This window comes from Macrobrachium rosenbergii, chromosome 41 (genome assembly GCF_040412425.1).
Source record: "Macrobrachium rosenbergii isolate ZJJX-2024 chromosome 41, ASM4041242v1, whole genome shotgun sequence".
In the NCBI taxonomy this organism is placed as follows: Eukaryota; Metazoa; Arthropoda; class Malacostraca; order Decapoda; family Palaemonidae; genus Macrobrachium; species Macrobrachium rosenbergii.
This window is the reverse complement of record NC_089781.1, coordinates 95,158,362-95,165,272: the sequence shown is the minus strand read 5'-3', so window position 1 is coordinate 95,165,272 and position 6,911 is coordinate 95,158,362. Positions and strand designations below refer to the sequence as shown.

At 33.5% G+C, this 6,911-nt stretch overlaps 1 long non-coding RNA gene across 1 annotated transcript; it reads left to right on the top strand.

Moving 5' to 3' along the window:
* LOC136827020 (uncharacterized) lies at positions 1 to 4,495 on the top strand. Its single transcript, XR_010849779.1, has 3 exons — positions 1 to 529; positions 919 to 2,061; positions 4,223 to 4,495. It is a non-coding gene; the product is annotated as an uncharacterized lncRNA (long non-coding RNA).
* The last annotated feature ends 2,416 nt before the right edge of the window (positions 4,496 to 6,911 follow it).

Sequence of the window (6,911 nt, the reverse complement as noted above, 5' to 3'; positions counted from 1 at the left end):
GCATTGCGTGGTATTGGGCCTTCGGGGAAAGTTTGACGGCGTTGAAGCTGTGTTGTTGAAGACGCTATTATCCTGATTCGACGGAGGTGCAGGCAAGATTTTTTTGTGTTTCTACGGCTGTTGATACAAGATTTCCTCATGTGATTCTACGACGGTTTAGAAAGATTTCTTTGTGATTGTACGGCTGTTGATACAAGATTTCTTCGTGTGATTCTATGATGGTTTAGACAATACAACTTCGTGATTCTGCGATGGTTTAGACATGGTTCTTTGTGATTCTACGATGGTTTAGACAAGGTTCTTCGTGATTCTACGATGTTTAGCCAAGATTCTTCGATTTTCTACGATTGTTTAGACAACATTTCGTGTTTTTCTGAGCTGGTTCAGACAAGATTCTTCGAGATTCCAAGATAGTTTAGACACTATTTCTTCGTGTGATTCTACGATGTTGTCGACTGGATTGTCAACTGATTTTTCAACATGAGCCGTTACATCAGCTGCGAATGTTCGTCCATTGGTTTCATGAAAGGTGGGTAATGCCATAGTTGTGTATATATAGCTTAAGTTTAACGTAGACTGTCTTCTGAATACTGTATTTATAGCTTAAGTTTAACGTAGACTGTCTTCTGAATACTGTATATATAGCTTAAATTTAACGTAGACTGTCTTCTGAATACTGGATTTACCTTCGTTAGCTAATATTCTCTCGTACAAGTCTTGTGTGCTAGAGAGCCTGGCAGTGCTCAAAGCTTCATGATTCCGGTAATTTTGAGCAGTTTAAAGTTACTCAGAAAATTCATGATTGATTCTTGCTATAGTCAAAAAAAGGTTATAGACGGTTGGCTGCTTCATTGTGGTATATTTAGTGTTTATACGTATTTCTGATGTTTAGGTCTAAATTCATGTTAATATTTTCAGGATATTTGCTTTATTAAAGTTGTTACCTTCTGTAGCTGTGGAGTGGAGACCTCATCACTGAATTGAGTTCAGAAATACGTGAATAATCTCCAAGTTAAGTGTCCTTTGCCAGTTTTTCCATCATTTCAAACTTCGTTTTTTCGTAATTCAGTTCTGTGATATTCCAGTTGTGTGTATTTGCTTACACTTGGTTTTTTCAGTTAGTAAGTATAGCTTTCATTCTCAACTATACCATAAAATTTTCACAGGAATTTCATTTGATTTTTTAGACTTTAGTTTACCTTTTTTTTTTTTTTTGTCACCAGTACTTTGAAGAATGTTAATTTGAAGAATGTTAATTAACTGGAGACTTTTGCTTTTGAGTTTAGTTGCCAGAACTTTAATGAATTTTCTTCAACTAGAGACCTACATAGCATGTATGTCCTTACCAGTATACAGTATACTAAACCCAATGTTTTCAGGTTTTTGTCACTGTATTTTGACGACCGTTAGTGTCGTTATAGAGACTACGAAAACGAGTGCAGGGTTTTTTTCTAACAAATTTTAATTTGATTTTTAATCTTAAGACTTTCTTAATCACTCGGTATTTTAAAAATGTTAGATATAGTTTTATTTTACTCAAATTGGAATCCAATTTTTTTATTTTAAGACTTGACTGTAATACTGATTAATCTTAAGCCCTTGTGTTGGTCAGCAGTCTATCCTTTTCATAATTATTTATAGTAGTTATATGAAGTTAATTTTTCCTTTGTATGAACTAATCTGATTTTTTAAAATTAAATTCCTAATTTAAATTCATTAGGGTATTGGGGCCTCATATTTTAAGACAGTCAAATGTTTTAAACTTGGTAATTAGTCCAAATTAATTTCAAAATTAATCCAAATTAATTTCAAAATTTCTCAAATGTTTTAAAGTTAGTAATTAGTCTAAATTAATTTCAAAATTAATTTCAACTCGTTAGAATTTTAGGCCAAGTAAGGTTTCGGGATTCTTGTCAAATGATTTAAGTTAATGGTTATTGTACGGTATTAACTGTTAATTTTTTTTCAGGCAGTATTAACCTATGAAACTGTGGGATCTGGACGAGAGACAGAATTAGTTCGACGTATCTTATCAAGAATTCTCGCTTTAATTGGTTTCTGGTGAGTTTAATTTTGATTAACTTAACAACCTCACAATCAACTTTTTTTTTTTTACCTCCACCCTTTCAGGGGCGGCGCCCCTGACGGGGTGGGGGTTCTCCCAATGACTTGCATGGTGGGCCTTTTGGCCTGTCATGTAAGTCTAGGGGAGATTTTTTTTTTTTTTTTTTTTAGCCAAAAAAACCTTAATTCAATTTTCTTCCAGGTGGATTCGCTCTTAGGTTAGGAAGTATTGTTACCAGAGGATTTTCAGTGAGAATATAATTCATATAAGACAGAAAGCTTCGGTTTGGAGAGTGTTGGTAGTATTTACTATTAAATATACTTTGGCTTCACCACTTACATTGCTGAGTTAAGCATAGGTTACCAAAAATTAGATACAGTTGTCAGAAATAGGTGTAATCAGAAGTTAAGGCTTTTCAGACCTTCATTATTAAAATATCTGCTGCCAAAGGATTAACATAGCTACCTTGATAGTTTAGAATGCAGATTTTTTTAGATTGAACTTGCAGAATAAGATATATCAAAGTTGGCAGTGTGCAGTGGATAAGGGGGCTGTCTAGATTTTCCTAATAAATGTACAAGAGGAAAGTTCTTATTAAAAGTCCTTGTGTTTAAGAGGAAAGTTCTTAGTCAGAAAGGTCATGTGTCAAAATTGTCAGCAGAATTCCTTAAATATATATTTGAGGTTAAGTTTCAGTAGTACTCTGAATATTATTAAAATTAACTTTTCAAATGGATGGTAATAGGTAATTTTCCTTAATTGTTCAATTACTAGGTTGTAAAGTGCCGAGTTGGATCCAAAGCTAGATCACTTCATATGTTTGTCCTGTTGTGTAGCAAGTTAGGTTTGATTGGTGTAATTTATTTGTAATGTTATACATTAGAATTACTTCAAACCTTAATTAGTATAAGTATTTTTTTTGCCAATCATTTGGTAACACACGAGCAATAATTCTGAATGTTTTCAAAGGCACCGTTCGGCTATTTTTGGGAGTATAGCTTAACCCAAAAGTTTTTTTTGGAATAGTTTAATTCTGATGGTAGTTTTGGAACATAAGGTTTAATATTGTCTTAGAGGACGATATTTAGTATTAGTATATTTGGGAGTACAGCTTGGTCGAAAAGTTTTTTTATAGGGTAGTGTAATTGATTAATCTTGAAAGTAATTTTAATTGTTCAAATGCTTGCACATTAGGTTTAATAATACGAAAATTAGTCAAACTTTATATTAGCTAAATATAGTTAGCTTAATAACGGCCTCTGGTAACTCATTTCTTGTTTAGGTTTTATTCATTAAGCTGGTACAAAACGCTTCCACTTTTTGAAGTGGATGATTCATTAATCTGGTATAAAGTCAAATTTTTGTTTGGCAAGTGGCCCATTACGTTTGTCATAACGAGCTTAACTCTGTAGTGTTTGACAGTTTTTCGTGAAAGTCTTTCGTAAATTTCAGATTTTAGATTTGATCTTAAATCAGTATTGCCTTGTGGTAAATTCAATAGCTTATCATAGTCAAAATAGTGCGTTTTTGCAATTAAAGGTATCATTTAATTGATACTAACTTCGTTCATTGCTTTGGTGTTTTAGTAAATTTCATGTACGAATTTGTTATAAAATTCTAAGACTTGATTGCTGTGAATTAAAATTAATATATAATTAGTGATTTTCCTTTTGAAATTTTTGCTGTTTAATTTTTTCTGAAATATTGTTAAATTATGTATCCTGGCTTTGCTAAATCTTAACGTTATTGTATCAATTTTTGGTAATTTGTTTTTAGTACAAAACCTTGATGTAAGTTTTTTTAGATTAAATTTTAAAATACATTGATTCCAATTATGTTTAAACCATTAAAATTTTAGTTTGTCGAATTTTTCTGAATTCATAAAGGTTAATTGTATATTTAATTGCTAATGGTAAATTTTAAGTGTTCATGGTCAATTAAAGAACAATTCAGTATTTAAGTTATTTGGCTTAATGCTTATCAGAAAACTATTACTATTTTAATCTAAATTTGATAAGGTTAATTGTTACTTAAATTTGGTAAGGCAATAGTTTACTAGTAAGTTTTTATGGTCATTTACGTGGTAGTTCAGCATTTAAATATTTGGCTTGTATGCAAATCGGAGAACATTTTCTGCCGCGTTTTCTTTGCTTCCAGGTGTAATTTCTAGACAAAAGGAGTTAGTGTATTACTCATTGACTTGAGGAGCCTTCCCCCTGGTTATCGGCCAAATAGGATTCATGGTGACACTACTGGTCGAAAGAATTTTATCAAAGGCAGTTCCATTGAGGTCGTCTGATATGACTGAATAATTCAGGTGCTTGTGTTAATTGGTGTATTTTTTTTTTTTAAAGGAACTTTGGGTTGAAGTGGTAAATGTTTCAACCCTTCATTATTTATTTGTCCTCGAATATATTTAAAGATTGTAAATAGTTTTTCTTTACCTTTTTATGACCCTAATTTTCTGCCATGTAATTTAAGTTTTGTTAAATTTTGTGTTCAATGGTAAACCTGAAATTTTAGAGATATTAAAGGTTTTGAATTATCCTACTCAAATGGCTTTAGACACGTGTAAGGGGATAGTGTAATGTAAAGGGTTAAGGGATGGTGGAATTTTACCGATAGTGTATTTTAAGGGGATACGGTGGAATTCAAGGGATTATGCACATTTTTTAGGTAGTCCTGAATTTGTACATAACCAAATTAAGTTTGATTCATTAAACTAATTTCCTGACGAAGTTTCACTAAATTCAGCGTCCTGACCTGCAAATTTCATTAAATTCAGTTTTTGATTTCCCGAATGAAGTTTCGCTAAATTCAGCGTCCTGACCTGGAAGTTTCATTAAATTCAGATTTTTTGAATTTGAGGATTTCATTTTTGTGACTTGAAACTTCGTGCCAGTAAGAGGTTACTTCCTCCATTTGTTCTTGCTTCTGTCAAGGTTTCAGATTCTTATTAGAAATTCCTATACAAAAAAAAATTCCATTTGTGTGTTTTTGCATTTGTCAGGGTTTCAGACGATTAGATATTCCTAGACAAAAATCAATGGTCTATATCTTGAGGCTCCAAGTTCTTTGTGGTTCTTCTGATTTGTAAACAGTTTGGTAATGTAAGTATAGGTAATAGCCTGGGTTATTTACGCCTTTTCTGGATGACTTCATTACTCGGTACTGTATCTATCGCATCTTGTGAGGACAGTAAGGAAGGCTTGGTACTTAAACGTTTTAATGGTTAATGTCGGTTTTCAAGATCCCACCCGATCCGAGGGATCTGTGTACAGTATTTGTGTAGGTTTCACTGAAAAGGCAAATTGGAAGCTGTCGAAAATTGAAGGAAGGCTGTCGAAAATTGAAGGGTGTGAAGGTTTTTGTAACGTTGGCTAGTAGTAGTGGTTAGCAGAACTTGGGAAAAGGGATAAAATTAAGCCTAAAAATCTAGTACTCGTTAGCAGAAACTTGGGAAAAGGGATTAAATTAAGCCTAAAAATCTAGTGGATAAAATTAAGCATAAAGATGTAGTAGTGGTTAGCAGAAACTTGGGAGTAGGGATAAAATTAAGCCTAAAAATCAAGTAGCTTAGGAAAAGGGATAAAATGACGCTTTCAGATGGAAAATATACTATTTTTAAAAGGACTACAAAAAAACTTTGTGAAATGTTTTACAATTATAACTCTTTAACACGTCATGTACAGACGCTGGAGTTGAGAAAGATCTACATTTAAGGGGTTTTAATAAGAGTGAAGTTGACCGGTATGCATGGAGTTAAATGAGGTTTGTTGAAAGTTTAACGATTGAGCTCGTAAATGCTAATCAATGGCAAGTTCATAAGTGGCTTTTATTTTTTTGTGCCTTCTGTGATGGTCTCGTTACCTGCAATGTTGTCAAGTTTCGCAGGAGTAATAATGTGGCCGTTGTTAGAGGTAGTTAAACACCACTTGATGTGAATGAGATTGTAGTAATTGAAACGTCGCAATCGCATGGAACGAGCCAAGTTGGCCATTTATGTATATGGTATACTGTAGATATATTAGGGCAAATAAAGCCGTTAATATAACCATTGGAACTACCCCGTCCAGCCCTTTCCGCCCCATTCTATACGCTCGTGTCTCCCGTATCCTCTCCCCCCTCCCCATCCCCCCCTCCCCCCCACCACCGCAACTGCATCATACGGAAGATTTTATATAAGGACATCTGTGTAACCGATGCTATCCTTCTAATGCTTATTCTCATATATATAAAAGTAATGGATAAGATTTTGTGTACTTGAAGAGCGAATTTGTTCCCGTAATAAGACGGAATCGCTTTGACAAGTAACGAATGAGATCAGTCCTTGTAATTCTTTAAGCAGTGGCTGTTAATACAATTGATAGCTACTTTAAATGTCTTAAAATAGTTTTCATAATTAATGAAGCAGATTTAATGCTATTGGAAGACCTCTTTAAACTCTTATTATCCATCAAGTACCCAGGATTTCACAACATATTAGGGCTCGGTATCAAAAATAGTTATTGACTTAATTGCCTCGGTATTATTAAAAGATCGTAATTTTCTGAATGATTGAATCCTTGGATTATGATGAAAGCTTTTTAAACTTCCCAAACAAATGGAAGGTAATTGCGTGGACGTCGGTTTAATGTGACGGAGCTTAACTTTGTGAAGGGTACATTTTTTTATGATAGGAGTAATATAATGTTTAGGTGTTCAGGGAGATTAAGTACAGTTGTATTAAGTATTTATTACTGGTGGTTTCGTAAGTGGGAATCCCCAGTAGGGGGTGTTAGTGCCGTCAGTGCACCTTACGTGGTTCACTGTAGGCATTACTAAAGGTTCTTTGCAGTGTCCTTTC